The following is an 18,793-nucleotide window of genomic DNA, read 5'->3' on the forward strand; positions in this document are numbered from 1 at the left end:
GGAGGCACTAACTGTTTTTAACTGTAAAATATCGATCAACACATTTAATCAGTGCACACAAAGTATTTTACACCTCTTATACACACCTAGCATCTACAAGTCAGGCCTAAACACAACTGCAATGATCCAAGCACCCAATCCACAAGAGAAGCGATGTGACCTCAACGCGTATGGGACCAGAGTCATGTCGAAATTATAGAAACAATTGCGTTGTTATCAAAAAGTGTGTCAGTATTTACAGGTGCTGATTAGTCTAGGAAATAATACATGTGTGCGATATTTTTAGACACCTTTTAAATTTTAGACTCAGTCGCAAACCGCCTTTTTTGTTTCATGTCACTACGTGAAGTTACTGCTCAGTGTTTGTGCGGACTTAAAGAGAAACGTGGCAGTTTTTTGACTGTATATTATTTTGACGATTTCTTGCAAGAATCGCTAATAATTTTATTTTAACATTTTATGAAATTGGTATAAGCTAAAGATGATTCGGAGCAAAGGAAACCAACTTCAAGAAAAGGCATACCGTTACTTTGATGCATCGCCAAGGAAGGCAAAATCCCCCAAGAAAAACGAGCAAACAAATGTTTATTTTTTGTGGCCGTTCCGTTTCGTTCCGTGCTGTTCCGACCTCAAACGAAGAGGTCACACGCACGAGGTCACACGGCTGCTGTGAACTGTAGAAACAATGGCAGCTCCAAAAAGTGACTGTCTGGTATTCTTTGTAAACGGGAAGAAGGTAAGAAGTGCATTGAATAACATTTAGAAATGTTGCCTCTTCGCCTGCCATCAACTGAAGGCATAGGTCAGCGTGACCTATGTAAGATGATTGTATAACTGCCGTGTATCGGCAGGTCCTTGTTGTAAGCTTAAACACGTAATGACAAACTTCAGATGCATGTTTAGCTTATGACTCTGACAACTTTGGTAAATATTTCTCGTTGTCATTAATGTTACCATACAGGTCGATTTCAGGCACTAGAGATCATCAAGGCTCAAAGAAACAGGTTGCCATTGTCAAAATTGGGGCTATTTTAGCTATATGGGTCACCACACAACTTTTATCTGGCGGTTTGCAAAATGGCGACTTAATCGTTCATCTACCTTGAATGTGATTTTCTTGCGTCCATCAGTCAAAGGTGTTAGCTTATTACATATTTGTATACCGAATGATTTTTGGAATTAATCTATAGTCGGTAAATTCATGATATTGATCATAACAATTTCGACGAAGTTCAAAACTTGTTGCAAACGTTCCGATTAACAGACTATTACACTATATATACGGTCATGACAATTAATTTATTTTCGCGATGGTTTCGTTTATCGTGTCTAAAACCGGGGTCGAATATATGCGTAGTCACCTATTCATTCAGTATCTTACAACATGTCAAACAATATAAGTAGTATCTCGCATCAAACAAAATTCATGAAAACTAAACACATGCACTTGACTAAGGTGCAATTATTAGCGAAAATTTACGATTTATTGTTTTAACTTTCCGTTTGTTTTGTCGTTTTACAGATATGTGAACATGATGTTGATCCAGATATGACTTTACTTTCATACCTCAGAAACAAGTGTATCCTTGCTATTAAAACTCAAACCTCTGTAATAATTGAACTATCATCCCTATGTTATTTCATCGGTCAAATATTCAGTCTAAAATAAAGGTGCATGAAAATTTATGGGAAATCATAGCTCTTGTGTTGTGCACGGCTTGTAATCGTTTTCAACTGTTTACGTCGAAATTACTTAAAAAGATTGAATACTATTTAAGGTGGATGAAGGGGTCATTTACATGAGTCCTTGAACACCTCAAATTGCCATTTCTACACGTGTTTGCAACGTCAATGCCTTATCAGAGTGGGTCAAGGACGCCCCTTACCATGCTGTGGCAATAGTGATGTAATACCTTACAAAATTTGGTAACTTCTGAATTAGGCAACAGCTTTTGCTAAGACACTTAACCAGACATATCTTGCTGTTGTGTTTTTGATCACGAAATTTATGGTGCTGTGTCTGGAACCTGACCTAAATATATCGCATGTGATATACCATGTACTTTGACAGAACGGGTAAAGGTCACAACTGTGGTGGTGGCGTCAAGTGCTAAGAATATCTGGAATATCTTGAAGTGTACCCGTCCTAGAACCTATGCAATCTCCATATCATAAGATGGTACACTCTTCATTTTATGGACTCCATTCTATCCTTTATCACAACTGTTTCAAATACAGATTTGAGGAGGAGTCAAAATTTTTGCAGAACTTAAGTACTGTAGTGCTTTGATTTTGTTCCCAGTTGGTGACATACATATGACGTCACAATTTACTTCAAACCTATTTGTCATTGCAATCATAGCAAATCTTTTTTGAAATTGAATGTGGTTCTCATAACACACCCAACTTTGTACCTTTATCTTTTCATAATATTGTTCACTTGTATATAAAAGCACATATGTGGATGGTTTGTATTTTATTTAACTTTCGACAGAGGAGACCCTGTGGTGTGGTGTAGGGGTACTAAACACATTAGGTTTTCCCAAATAGTTATGTTCCTAGGATGTTATATATGTCTTAAATCATACGCATCGACCACAATGACGCACAATAGGGCAAATACAAAATTTAAAAATTGTCCCCAGACTCTTTGTCAGATCATAAGATACACAATTCATTCAGAACATCCAGACGTAAACTGCTGCTTTCTGTGTGACTCAAACTGTAATAGAGATATGGATTGCTTGTAATCACTACATATTTAAGAGCAAAAAGAATGCAATCACTTGTGTGCAGTGTTCTACTAGAGATAACATAAACACTGTAGGTGTAACAATGTTTCTGATGTGTGTTTAAAACAAAGGTGATGTGTAGTTTGCATGAAAGATTTACAGGACTTGCTTTCTGTCTTCATTGATACATTATCATAAAATTTGTCCATTCTTTATTTGGTGAAAGTTGTAGTTAATCATTTTGAATGCTCTTTTCAAGTTTCAAGGGCAGTACAATGTGTATTTTAACCAAGAATTCTACCTATCTGAATGACAGTAATTACTAAAATCATCGAGTGTACAACCATTCGGTTAGATTATCATGAATATAGAAAGTACATTTAATTAAAATGACCAAAATCTTGTACAGTTTACAATTTTGTATTCAAAACTGTAGAATGTCAAAAATAACAACTCATGTAATGATCTTGTAGAAGTACCTTCCATTTTATCAGATTTCCAGAAGTGATTTCTCTGGTTTCCAAATTAACAATTATGCAACTTTAAATTCTCAATCAAACATTTCTCATGGTCATGATCTTTTCATGATAAAAAATAATTAAAGAAGAAAGAAGAGAAAAGAGGCATTTTGTAGTTTTGTTTTATTGTCCTACAATCTAGATACCTCCATTTACAGAACTTTATGTTTTAACAGTTATGTATGGTGCTTGTTAGCCTTGAGAATCATTTGAAGTTCTCTTGTTTATATGGTTATGCTGAAAATATTTTTCATAAATGAGAGCAATGATCACTTGATATCAGTTTCGCTGTGAATCTTATTTATTTTTCTGTATCTTCATCGAATTGTAGCTGTATGAATCCAGAGTATTTTTGACTTCCTAACCATCTTCTAGGCAAGAAAAGTTTGTGGATGATCATCCAAGAAGGTGAAAGACCAATGCAGACAATTTTTATACATTTTACTTCAAAACATTTGATTTGATATAAAACGATCTAAATATGACACAACCAACGAAAGACAAATATTTTAATCAAAAGGTGGATTTTGTGAATATGTTGTTTAACACCTGATTCACTAGACATTGTACTTTGCAAAAACTTAACTCTAAAATAAATACTTTCGGGTAAATGATAAGTCTCTGTGACTTGTTTCTGATGCTGTCATTTGAGATGATCGCTCTGACCAGGGTTTCTTGTTTTCAGCGTCGTGGTTTACATGTCATATTTTTGTCAGTATTCATATAGTTTTGTAATGTCAAGTTATGTAACAAAGGATTCTGGTTGCATTGGCTATCTGATAATGTAATGCCACCACAAACTTCACTTAGCATTATTGTTTTGCCTGTTCTAGATTATCTGTAAACATCCTGTGTTGACCAGCGATGGGAGGAAAGCATATATCTGCGACCCTCCCACGTATTCTTCAATTGAGAAACTTAACGATAAACATGTTTGGATGACCACTTAGACACTAAAACCATAAGCTGTTCAGTCACTTGAAAACGAATATTCTAATGAGATGGAGAAAAGAAAAGGGAAGATATCGTAAGGCTCTTTTCCAACTGATGTATGATAAAAATGTTTAGATAAACATCACTGTTCAGTATTATGAGACCCAATCAGTTACTAGTATTTGGTGATTTTGTCAATGTGTGAAACCTCTCTTGTGGGACGTTATGTATGGATGTGTCTGTGTAGTTGTTGAATGTCTTTGTATGCAAGGGTGTTGGCAGCTTCCTCAGGGGCTTTATCACCTGTTGGCACTCTCTATTAGCACGTTAAAATGGTATGCATGGTATTTAGATACTATTATTGTACTTGGGCCTCAGCCCAAGTACATTTGTTTTCATTCCGTGGGAAAAAAACTCTGTAAGGTATAACCATTCCTGGCTGAGACCAGGGAGGGCAAAATGTCTTGGCTTCATCTTTCTTGGCATAATAAATGCGTAATGATGTTAACTGAATGGAAGTGCTGCTCTCAGCCAGTCTTGAATAAGTGAGATGTGAATATTAATGCTTCTCTATCTGAGTTTTTGCCACAAAATCTTCTGCTCTCAGCCAGTCTTGAATAAGTGAGATGTGAATATTAATGCTTCTCTATCTGAGTTTTTGCCACAAAATCTTCTGAATATAATCAAAATGTGCATCGAAATGCAACAATTAATGCACCCTCCGTTTCCTAGGCGATGGCACGACCCTTGCTACACCCACTGGACGAGCCAAAGTGGGAGAGGTAATTTCAGTTTGGTCGAACAAGAGGGCTCGAGACCAGAATTTAACATTTAAACTTGAAACATGTTTAATCGCTGACAAGATGTGGACTAGTGTTAACCGAAGTAAAATTGTGAAAAGGAAAGGTTTTATATCCCGGACACAATGAAAAACATTACGACTGGAAACTGTACCCCAGTTGAGAATAGTAATGCCCACAGCGATGGAGAACACTTATCCTTGAGCTGAGAAAACCAGACCACCATTTCGAAATAGAGCTGCAGATTCGAGAAGCTCGTTCAAAATAGCTAGGTACACCCCATAGAAGGGGTGGTTTCGAGTTTTGAGGACAAATTTCGCCTCCTTCATATAGAAATCGTACGTTTGTGTTTCCAGGAGAACCACACCATTTGACACAAAATTTGCATGTAAAGGGTTCGCCAGTAAGCACGTGGTCAAATCTGGCATAAGAAACAATATGAAATGTTGGGTAAAGCCAGTCCAAAATAAACTGATTTGAACTTTTGTGTTTTGAATTATACCACTGCAGTAACATTACCTTTTTTGACAACATCACACAATGTAATACGTTTTGAAACTGAATACTCCGACGTATTCTGTGTCTCCTTTGCTAAAAAATACGGTATGCCGATTACCATGTAAGGAGATGATGACGTCAAGACAGATTTGTAGTGTGTTTGGTCCTGGATGGTGCACGAAGTTTTGTCAAGGTAGCTTGTGTATTTATTTCCTAAATGGGAGAGATTAGGGTCGATCTAAACGAAGGCCGAAGAATGTTATGATCCTCTAAGCGAGCTGAACTCTAACGCGAATGGTTGGATAATTTGGAGGATGTCTAGAATGATTAGTCTCATTAAGATTATTTGGCGGTCAGTATTGAATTTCAACTGCGTCACAAGTTTGCGAAATGAGTATTCCGTCGAACGGTCAACGAACGATATTTTAGAAATCTGGAGACATGGCACATCGCATTTTTATATTAATATTTTATATTTTACAAAAGATGTAAGAAGCAATGATTTTGTCGAAAATTCTGAAAAAAATATAGGAAGATTTGATCGCGAACACATTTTCACTTGGGGTCAACTAGCTCTGCGTACGATGCTGTGTGTTCCGCTACAGGTAATCGCCCCGCTCACCACAGCCCTGCAAAGACCCGTCCGCGTACGTAGGGTCGGTGACTTCAATCCATTTTGGGACTTGACGTAAAAAGCCAAATTACTGCCGAAATTCAGCGTTCTTGGGCCCAAGTCGTATCCCAGCCTACCTTAGCTACTCGATCGCTTCCAAAAATGACAGTCTTTATTCACTTCTCGTAAATAACCGTCGATGTCGGTAACTCTCTCGCTAGCCCTGCGTACGATGCTGTGTGTTAGCTGTAGCACATAGCATCGTACGCAGGGCTAGGGGTCAACATGGGGTCGCAGCCATGTTGCCTCAAAACTTATTTCTGTCTGCACTCAAAACTCAAAAATGTCGGATATGAACCTGAAAAATCGATGCAATTTTGTCAAACTTCAGCGAAATTTCAGCATATAGACAAAATTTCATCTAGGTAAGGTAAATTTACTGAAATTTGATCGACAAATAATCCTGAGCTTGAACGTGACAGCTCGCCTTCTCCGGGAAGTCAATCATCCAGCTGCTCATACACAGTTGCCCATATGGCCAGGTTTATGAGATTGTTTTCAAGCGACGGCGGCAGACCGTACGGGGCTCTGGATATGAACTTACCGCCGGTGTAGCTGTAATAACTGTTGCGTTGTTTTTAGTGCCCACGGACAAAGTCCTGGGGGAGTTATAGGTTTGGTCATGTCAGTCCGTCCGTCCGTCCGTTCACGCAGATATCTCAGACATGCCCTGGTCAATTTCTTTCAAACTTTGCACAAGAATAGTACCCAACCCCATACCGATGTACGTCGATTTGTTTCACAATGCGATCGAATTTGGCCGTGTTAGAGGACTTTTTAGTTTACACCTCCATAGACTCCCATGTATAAGGCAGTTCTCCATAGACTTTCATTTATAAGGCCAAGAAAAATAAAAATTTAGTTTCTCATCGTATTCATATTGCCTAAAGGATGCAGTGACACAGTTTTTTGTCCCCACGGATAAAGTCCAGGGGGCTTATAGATTGGGTCATATCCGTCCGTGGGTCCATCAGTGAGTCCATCGGTTCACGCAGATATCTCAGACATTTTGACAAATATCATGTGACCTTGGTGACCTTTGACCTCAAATATACATTATTGTCCATAACTCAGTAACCACAAGTGCTAAACCTTTCATATTTGGTATGATGGGACACCTTATGACGCCACATATTGTACCTCATTAATTATGCGCATATCTAATTTTGAGCGAGCCAATAGAGCTAGAGGTCTGATTTTTGGTATATAGGGATAAGTTAACAATATAATTTGTTTGACAAAACGTCACGTGACCTCAATGACCTTTGACATCAAATATACATATTTGTCCACAACTCAGTAACCACAAGTGCTACACCCTTCATATTTGGTATGATAGGACACCTTATGACACCATATATTGTACCTCATTAATTATGCGCATATCTTATTTTGAGCGAGCCAATAGAGCTAGAGGTCTGATTTTGGGGTATAGGAATAACTTAGCAATACAATTATGATGACAAAATGTGACGTGACCTCAATGACCTTTGACCTCAAATATATATATTTGTCACAACTCAGTAACCACAAGTGCTACATCCTTCATATTTGGTATGATAAGACACCTAACGACACCACATATTGTACCTTATTAATTATGCGCATATCTAATTTTGAGCGAGCCAATAGAGCTAGAGGTCTGATTTTTGGTATATAGGAATAACTTAGCAATACAATTATTTTGACAAAATGTCACGTGACCTCAATGACCTTTGACATCAAATATATATATTTGTCCACAACTCAGTAACCACAAGTGCTACACCCTTCATATTTGGTATGATGGGACACCTTATGACACCACATATTGTACCTCATTAATTATTCGCATATCTAATTCTGAGCAAGCCAATAGAGCTGGATGTCCGATTTTTGGTATATAGGGATAACTATAGGGTAGAAATCTAAATATGCCCATCTAAATATTAGACATCTACCATCGAGAACAAAAGAAATTTGCTGTAATTTGAATATTTAAGGAGTTTAAGCAATTTCACTATAAATAAAGAACCCCTGCCTCAAACTCCACAAAAGTTGCTAGACATATTTTGCCGTTGTCATGCCATTGCTTCGTTTAATAACCAGTTAATCAAATGCCTAATTGACAGGAGAAAATCAAGACCATATTTGAATAGTAGTATATATTGTCCTCAAAATTACTCTATCTCGGCCCAAGTACTCATTGCCTTCAGCAATACTGCCTTGTTATTATTATTATTATTATTTATTTATTTAAACTCGATAACTCCATAGGTGAAACACCTCTTTATTTGCGTGGACCTTGCAAAATGCACTCCATACTTTAAAGGTACATAAGCTGTAACTTGTGGCAAGTTTTTCAGTATTCTGCTTCTGTATATCAACTACCATGTCTGACCCTAATCAATTTGTCATGCTGAAATTTTGAGTATTCTTATTGTCAACAGAGCTTGTATGTGTGTAGTGATCATTGTTTATTGTTTACAAATGAATTCTAGTCTGGACTTTAATACAATTTTCAACAATAACAACAGAGATTATACTCATATAGGTTATGTTGATATGCTAAGTACTTGGCATTAAAATACAGTTTAGGGATTTAATGCAGAAAGTGTAGGGAAACCACAAAACAAAAGTTCTGAAAAAATAACCAAAAGATACAGCTTATGGAGCTTTAAGCTAGAATTTTCTGTTTATCAGATTCCATCACTGCCATATACATTGCTGTTTTCTCCCTCCGGTTGATGACATACCAGATATCTGGTCCTTCAACGCATTTTTTTCAGATTCAGATTCAGATTCTGTCAAACTTACATGCCATACATCACTACAGTAGAGGCCTTTGGAGCAAAGGGATGAGTGTTGCTACGGTGTGTTCTGTAGAGAAAGCAACCAACCCCCTGTCGAGACAATGAAATGTGTTTTCTTTGAACTTTGCTGCATGCCTTTCCCCAGCAAGCACCCCTTATGTCCTTTACCCTGTCGTTACCACCATGAAAATTGATTAGTATCAAACCATTAAGCTACAAATCCATACCTAATGGTTTAATTACTGGGTCATAATAATCTCTGATTGTGAAATATACTTGCACTCACACATATATCGTGACACAATATTACTTTTGACCATTGAACTGGACAACATGGGAATTTTTTGTTTTGGCACAATAGTTGAGACATGAAAAGTGTAAGAAGTTTGAGTCCAACTGTCCATGATGTTTGTGGTGAGTTGTTCAAAAACTATGAGGGAGATGACTTCTAGTTGCCCGTTTGAGGACTCTTTAATAAAAGAAATTGCAGATTCGTATTAAAGTGAATATGGCTAAATAGTGTATATTCCTGCAAACTGACTGGCAAAAGCCACAGAGATTATTAGCAATTACTGGTATGAGAATTCCTCACATTCATTGTCCTCACACTTTCAGTGGTCTTGTTGCATGTGATGATAATCTACATGTAAATACAAGGTTCTGTATATCCACTTATTTATGATGATCAACTCTTCAGTGGTACAATTGAATTAATCTTCAGTTTAATCATAGACCCTGGAGCGGTCTTGCTCCAGAGTCTATGGTTTGATGTAGCAGGTTGTCATTTATTTTCTGGACTCTGTCTATACTCAGAAAGTATTACTACAAAGCCAGACTATGGACAAGATCAAGGCCAGGAATCACCATATGTAAGGACATTATCAAGAAATTTGTGTTTGCTCTTGAGTTGTAATACCATTTTCCAGAAACTTCTTTCAAATTGATTGTTAAAGTTATTGGTATCACCATACAGGCCAACTGGAAATTGATAGTTTAAAGTATGATATTTTTTCATAATTATTAAAAATATCAAATCGTAATTATGAAACATTTTTCATAATTATTAAAATAATAAATCATAATTATAAACTATTGAAATCACATAACCGAATGCATATTTCATCCGGGTTGCGCTTCAGGGCTCGAAATTAGCAGTAGTCCTGCATCCACAGACTACCAACTTTAGCCTGGGGCTACCAAAGTCCATGGAATGGTAGCCCACATGGACTACCAAAGCCTGGGACATGAAATTCAGTCAGTACTTGGCGTGCCATGTCCAGTCTTTCTCTTCTGGACAAGCTAAATGCAGTCAAACCCAGCTGGACACAGTGAGACCATACTATGTATTTGTTTTGCAAATTACAAAGACGACCATGCGATGGAACTTTGCTGATGTACTTTGATGACAATCACAGAAAATATGGCCAATGAAAATGCATTTTCATGCATTTATTTTGATCAAAATGCATCAATCACAAACTCCTCCCTACTACAGTGCAAGTATTCACATCAAATGGCTAACAAATTCACTTCATGGGCAAAATCTTGAAAAATATTTTTTCTTCTCTTGTTAATGAAAAAATTCCCTAAACTAAAATGTGCATGGCTACCAGCCATTGTCACTGGGCTACCAACTTCAGAAAATGGTAGCCCAAGTGGACTACAAGGGAAAAAAGTTAATTTCAAGCCCTGCGCTTCCTTTTAAGAAGGAGAACTCGATAAAACGCTGTATGTGTATGAGTTGTGTATGACACAAGCGCACATGCCCGCCAAGGCCGTCCCATATACTATACTCTATAGTACCACGCGATCTAGCCGGGAATGAGCCCTTACCGACCACTCACATGTCATACACAACCCATACACATACAGCGTTTTTATCGAGTTCTCCTCATCATAAAGGAAACACAACCTGGATGAAATACGAGCTCGGTTATATGTGATATCAATACTTCATAATTACGATGTATTATGAAAAAATATATTTAAAAATTACTATTTATTATTTTTTAATAGTTATGAAAAACTATCATATTTAAACTATTAATTTCAAGTTGGCCTGTGAATAATAAAGTAATAATGGGCTCGCACAATTATAAAGTACCACAGCCGGCCATGCAGAAGTAAACACCGTATTTACTTCATTAGGCCTACGGCCGCCGGCCGGCCTGTTTGTATCACGGTGTTTACTGTAGCACGGCCTGCCAGCGCTAGCGTACCAAGTAATTCGCTACGCATAACATAACACACAAGAAGCACACGATGTGCGATGGATGAAAAGTGGAGAGAGTTGGTATAGAGTTGTTCATGTCTTTTCGCGGTATTTGCTTGGAGGGACCGTGGCTTGCCACAGAATTTTATCCATTCACGAGTATATTCATCGTTGTGTCGTTTTTCCCTTTGTCGACACGCGTATAATATACCATCATTCTGTGACGCGTGCCGCGCATCCATTAAACATGTCAATCATGACAAGGTGTTAAAGGGGAAGTTCACCAAGGATGATTTTTACATATGTGCTAGCTTTGTGGTCACTTACCCCGGAAAAGCTATTTTCGCCATTTATAACTTGCAAGATTTTTTACAAAAAACGATAGAAATAGTACAGGAAGTTGCCCATGTAATTTGAATCATGGGAAAAAGCGCCAAGCTTGGAGCTTGCATAATGTGATATGGAAGGGACCATTTTCCCATGGGTATGGCATTGTCCACTCACCCATGCTTAAACCAGGCTGTGCGTATTTACATGATTTTTGTTTATACTGAGTATCCTTGCATAAACAATGAATCACTTATAATAAACTTTCCACTGTCAGATTTTGTGTTGCTCTTTACTACTGTGTTACTGTGAGTGGACAATGTGGGGGCCATACCCATCCGAAGATGGTCCCTTCCATATCACATTATGCAAGCTCCAAGTTTGGAGCTTTTTTCCCATGATTCAAATTACATGGGCAACTTCCTGTACTATTTTATCGTTTTTTGTAAAAAATCCTGCGAGTTATAAATGGTGAAAATACTTTTTCCTGGGTAAATGACCACAGAGCTACCACATATGTAAAAATCATCCTTGGTGAACTTCCCCTTTAACAACATAGCCATCGTCAAGTGTGACCATCTTTTGTTACCTTATCAGGTGTGCGTTACAAAGTTTCTGTCCGGGAGGTTCGTTGTGTTGATCAACTCGTTCTCACCTTTGGCTGTGATCCTGCAAACGGCGGTTAAACAGCCATACAAACCTACAAAGTGCAATGTTTGTGCCGGCTTTGTTTGTTATTACATGTATATATACATACTGGAATAACGTTCTCTCAGGCCTTAAAGCATACAACGCGACCACCTCTATCAACACAATCTTTGAAAACTGAATTCAGACCCTGTATTGAACTTTATTTGAACTGATTGTCATGCAATGTCACAATCCGAATATTAGGACCTAAACATGACACCTGATATCATTTGTCGTAAAACAGCATTGTTTGCGGACATGGCAAAGGCGCCTACAGTGATTGGTCAATTATTTGAGGAGAAATTCGATGATTGGCTAATGAAGCGTAAATTGAGTACATGCACGTAAATTCCTGAATTCCTTGCGCTCTTTCTACGTGTATTGTTTACGTGCGTAGCTCAGTGAACGTCGTCGTCTCATATTCCTGCCCACGTGTACTTTCACTACAGGACAAGCAGAACGGAAAGGACACCGTGTCATTTCAAATGACCAAGGTAAGAGAGATAAATCCACAGCTTTGAAGAGTTTGGTGAAACAGAACTGTTGTAGACATTAACCATCATTACTAACCGTTGTAGTCATTATGGAGTATCTTCTACGTGTTTTTCATTCAACATGATATGCACGTTTCATGTCTCCGGCCCTCACAGTCACCAACATCATTCTTGCGTAATAGCCAACGAAAACAATTATTACCCAATACTTAGACTGGCCCCCCCCCAGTCGCCTGGCTCTTCTCGGCAGCTGAGTTACTGTGGGCCAAGGCGTTCACCCACGAACTACGCAGCGGCTTCCATTAGCGCGACGGTCTGCTGATTGTTAGTCCTTCAATTTTTTATATGTTTTGAGACTTACAGTATATGCCCATAAGCTTAGACTTGGAGCAAGTCTACCAGATACTGTGAAATTGATATATGTATTTTTAATTGCAAATAAACAGAATTAGGTGTTTCAGGGGCAATTCAAGTAATTTGGCCTACACTACGGCAGAAAATACAGTAAATGAACGCTGAAAGACTTTGTTCGGGTGGTATTCGCTAGCGCTCGACAGAAAGAGACGATTTAGGGGGTGGGGGTAGAAAATGCTATTTAAAATTTACGATGAAAATCCGAGGTTTCACCTTGTAAATATTTGTAAACAGACTTGGTTCAAGTCGGTGCATTACAAAAATAAATCATTTGCAACAGTTTCTCTTGTGTCTCTTCTACTTTATACAAACCTATTTAAAATTTGGCTGCCTGGTCAGGTTTTCGTAGCGATCGAATGCGTTACCTTTTAGTCTGCGCGGTAGTGAGTTAGTTTCTGCGGATTCCGGGTGGAACTCCCCTAAATATCGTACACTCCCACGCATCGCGTTCAAACCACTCACACGTTTCAGAGAAAAACAGAACACAAATCGTTGCATTCACGTGTAGTCTATGCCCTATACTTCGCTTACGGCCTCCGTGCCTCCGACCCAATTCCAAGTGGGGTCGGAGGCACGGAGGCCGTAAGCGAAGTATAAGGTCTAGGCAATCACCCTTGCAACTCAAACATTCACAGATGACAGACTTTAACCAAGCCTACCCTACTGACTTGCGCTAACCTAAGGAAGCGTTCAGTTATTATGGCCGGGGGTTGGCCGGCAAAATCCAGGGGGGGTTCACCTCAAATTTGAAAACTGCAAAGGGGTCATGTATTTTTCAAACAGCTCAGAGGGGGTCACTTAATTTTCATAAGTATCCGTCCCGTCAAAAAGCATTTTCAGTGTTCAGAAATAATCTGGGAGATAAAAATGATTCGTTGCATGATTTCATTCTCTGAAGTTATTCACCTGTAAATCTGAACAAAGGTATAATTATCTTTCACATGAGCATCTTGACTTGACAACTCTGAGGCTTGTCTTATTGTAAATCAAGCTCAATGCGCTGAGGGCAATGAACAATTCCTATTACTTAGGCCCTAGTACATTTTAGAGATATAGCAAGTTTTGTCAGGGAAATTATTTAACAGTTACCTGTACTGAGACTACTAGTACCATGAAAAGTTAAATAATACTTTTAGGTGAAATTCTAATATCATAATTGTTGTCCACATCTGAACTTTTAAATACCCTATGAGTACATTTGTATCAATTATCAAACACCTATAAAAGCACAAATTAATTTAGTTTAGCATTGTAAACAAATTATTCTTAGTTTTCTCATAGACTCCAATGTATAGTGAATCAACATTTCAGTGAAATTCCAAAATCCAATTTCTTGCACACATATCAACCTTTAACCATCTTTGGCTAACTAAGTACTTTAAAATGAATTATAAAATGTCTATAAATACACAGATTTTGATAGTTTTGCATTGGGAAAAAATTATTCATTTTCCTCATAGACTCCCATGTACAGTGAATCTGCATTTTGGTATAATTCCAAAATCCAATTTCTGGCGAACACATCCATTTGTTACCACCCTAATCTAATCAAGTACATTGATATCAATAATCGAAAGTACATAAATACATGGGTTTACCTATTTTTGTATTGGAAAAAAATTATTCATACTTTCCTCATAGACTCCAATGTATAGTGGATGAACATTTTCAGTGAAGTTCCATAATCAGATATCTTGTACACATAATATGCACCTTTAACCATCATATTCTAATCATGTAAAATTATGTTAATTATTGAACATCTGTATATGCACAAGTATACCAAGTTTTTCATTGGAAAAAAATTTATTCACAACGTTATCATTGACTCCCATGTATAGTGGATGAACATTTTTGGTGAAATTCTAAGGTCAAACTTTTTGTCCCCATGCCAGTTGTAACAACCCTATTTCATATAAGTACATTTATGTAAATTATCAAATATCTATAAATGAATAGATATAGTTTTGCATTAAAAAAGTATTACATAGATTTCTCATACATGTATGAGAAAATATATGTATACCATGTATGGTAATTAACATTATCAACAGCTGATTTTTAATTAAATCCAAATATCAAAATTTTGTACACACACGCTTGCGCAAAAATATTGCGATCCACCAGTAATTTCTGTCCAACCCCTTTCAGGGGTAGTTTCAAAATTATAGCAAGTCAGAAGGAAATCTGAGCATTAACACCTTTTGAGTTTTGTAAGGAAGGTCATTTGAAAAAATCTAAGCTCTTTTTGGGGGGATTTTATTGCTCCATACCCCCGAGGTGTTTGTGTGTGCAGCTTTACTCAAGCAATGTCGGGGGGGTGTCATGAAATATTTGTCATCTTGAAAGGGGGGGCCATCAATTTTTTGGTACAATGGGTAGGGGGGTTTCACTTATTTTGACTGATGCGCATGAAGAATTTGCCGGCCCACCCTCGGCCATAATAACTGAACGCTCCCTAAGTAAAAAGGCTTGAATGGCAGCATCAAAACGGGGTCCAGACACTTCGCACCAAAACCAGTTCGCCCCACACAACTTCGTCCCAAAACCATTTCGTACCAAAACCACCTCGTCCCAAGTACTACTTCGCCCAACCCCACTTCGCCCCAAGTACCACATCGTACTAAAACCACTTCGACCAAAGTATAGTACCGTCAACTTGTCCTGAAACAACGATGTTACCACGTATAATAAGGTTGTTTTTACCTACAACTTGGAAGCATTAATGTGTTAGGACATTTTGGCTACCACGAACCATTTATTGTTGCATCATGGTTGCATGAAACCATAAGCGATAGAATAAGAAAATAGAAACACGCAAATGCTACAACTCAGGTGCCTTGCGCGGAATTGCACGATGTCAATTTCGCGAAATGCGTACACTTTCAAGATTTCAGTCCCAGGATGACAGAAAGGTGGTTATTTTCAGCTTTACCAGTTAGCGATAAGTTTTGGGCAAAGTGGTTTGGGGACATGACTTTTGGGGCGAAGTGGTATTGGTACGAGGTTGTTTTGGTGCGAAGTGGTTTTGGTGCGAAATGGTATGGGACGAGAAGGTATGGTGCGAAGTGGTTTTGGTGCGAAGTGTCTGGGACCCATAAAAACGCACGATAGGGTCAAGCGACTAATGTTTTTGTGAACTGATTTGAATCAAGTCTAATCTTATCCTTCACACAATTCAAACTCTTTCAAGAATAGGATTTGATGTGATACATGTGTGTTGTCTAATAAGCTTACTGTAAGCTAGGTAGGTTTTGCTTCGGTCGTCGACGAAGTAAACCTTGATGAGAGTCTAAGGCACAACAGATGGAGTGGCAAGATGCTGGCTGTCGGCTGGCAACCTATCGCGCACCGCATCAATGTCAGCGATATTATTCTCAACAAAAAAAAAATTGTAGCGTAAATTCAAGCTACATAAAATATTCAAAGTCGATTGTTGCATTTGAAGGTCATAGAAGCCTATATAACAATGCACATGGGTTTGTTTGTCAAGTAACACCGGCAGGTGAGAATGGAAGGTCGAGGTTTATTGAGTACTATAATTGGTGTTGGTAAACACAGAGATATGCTGAAATCGAACGAGGATATTGTAGGACATTAAATTCAAACCTTAGCTGTGTCAACTACATCTTACGATCCATTTTAGAAAGATATTTATTTGCTCTGAATAGTCACGATCAGTGGCTAAAATACTTAATTTTCTCTGCCACTTTGGAATGCACACTTCCGAATACACTGTATACGAGGATTACTCAAAATCAGACACTCCAATGTCGAAGATATGTCCTTGCACGTTTTGGTAAGCATTCCTGTGCACCATATTTATAATTCTTTTCGAGGACTGCAAATCAAGAAAGACAACTCAAAATCAGAAATTACATTCCTTCCATTATTCTCAAAGGAATAATCGTTCGGTAAAACTTTTGTGGACTGATACTGACAATCAATGACTCACGAGTAAAATAGCTATTTCTCAGGAGAAGGAACGCTGGCGGAAAGTATTTTTTGACCGAATAAAGGACCAAAATGTGCAGCTTGCCCATTTTCCTCTTAACGGTCAAAAATCAGCCCCAATCAGGACGGTGAATTAGACACCAAGTGCGATCGTTTATATATTGTGACCGAGATGTTTGGAATCACAACGCCCTATCTCTTTCTATCGGTAACAGGGAAGAAACTTGTCCAATATTGTACACGCGTGTTCCATCTTTCAATCATGTCGTTCGGTAAAAGTTTTGTCTACTTCTGAGATTCCATTAAAATGTTTTACATTTCCTGTTCGCAACGCTTTCAATAAATAGTTTCACGCTGGCGTATCACAGTGACGTTGAAGTCTAACATTTCTAACGTACTTTTTTGAAAGACAGAGATGAATTTGCGGGCGGGAATTGTTTATTCGCATTCAATTTGACGCCCGATTTATCAAGTGGTGGTGATCATTTTAACGTAGTTGACAATGGGACACTGAGTATCGAAGTGCACTTTGATAATGCATTACAAGAAACGATTAATGAGTTTTATAACATAATACAGATTGACAAGCTACGTAACGTCATAACCGACTACTCGAGATGAACTCGCAACAAATTGCAGACATATTACAAAAAGACAAATTTTCTGGCATGTACTTTGAAGGGGTTTTTGCAAGAGACGAATTACCACATGTTATTTCGAAATTTCCTGCGGCTTTTGTCGTGAATTCTGACCCATCATCACTTCCGGGTGAGCACTTGCTCGGGATATATTTTGATCGTGATGGTAGGGGAGAATCTTTTGACTTGTACGGGAGAGAACCTTTCAATTATGAGCAGGAGTTTACTGATTTTTTGGAGAACAATTCATCCACTGCTTATCATTTCAATAAGATAGCACTTCAAGGGCCACTTTCAACGGTGTGTGGTCACTTTGTTATTTTTTACATACTCCACAAATGTAGGGGGGTAAGTCTTCGTCAGATTCAAGACATGTTTACCAAAAATACAGGTTGGAACGAACGCATGGTGAACGACTTTATAGGAACTCATTTTGGTGTGAACGAGCCAATAATGGATCCCACTTTTCTAGTACAGGTGGCGAAATCTTTGATGAATTTTCAGTGAATGATATGTTAACATTTATTTCGATACTACGATGCTGATAGATAGATATATAGATAGGTAGATAGACAATACACGATATTTACTTTAAGATGAAATCGATATTTAATTTTGTCAATTTCAAGAATGAAGAATAATACACGTCAGTGAATTAATAAAATACTGTAATAAAAAATCGATTGAAATATGAAAACAAAGTAATGTGTCAACTAGTGTTTTTTGTTTTTTGTTTTTTTTTGTTTGTTTTTTTTTTTTTTTTTATCAATACAACATCAAATCATTCAGTACTTATCCCATCTGATACGCCCCGTGGTCGCTTTTGTCTTTCTCAGAGGTGTTGACAAAGTTCTTTTCTTTTTTCTCGATAAAGTTTCTTCCTCGTCGTCTTCCGTTTTGAACGCTGAAGAACTTCTTGGTAACACGGGTAATAATCGAGCGGGTGTCGCCAGATGGGTTTTATCTTTATGTCCTCTTATGTAGGTCAACCAGTCTCGATTTGTCACTAGAACCTCAGGGATGTAAATGCAGCGAGCGCGCGTGTGAACTGTTGCCATCCAACTGGATTATGTTTGTCGCTACTTTTTCCAACTCGTAAAGCATTGTACATCAAATCA

Source organism: Ptychodera flava, chromosome 15, assembly GCF_041260155.1.
Source record: "Ptychodera flava strain L36383 chromosome 15, AS_Pfla_20210202, whole genome shotgun sequence".
Lineage (NCBI taxonomy): Eukaryota > Metazoa > Hemichordata > Enteropneusta > Ptychoderidae > Ptychodera > Ptychodera flava.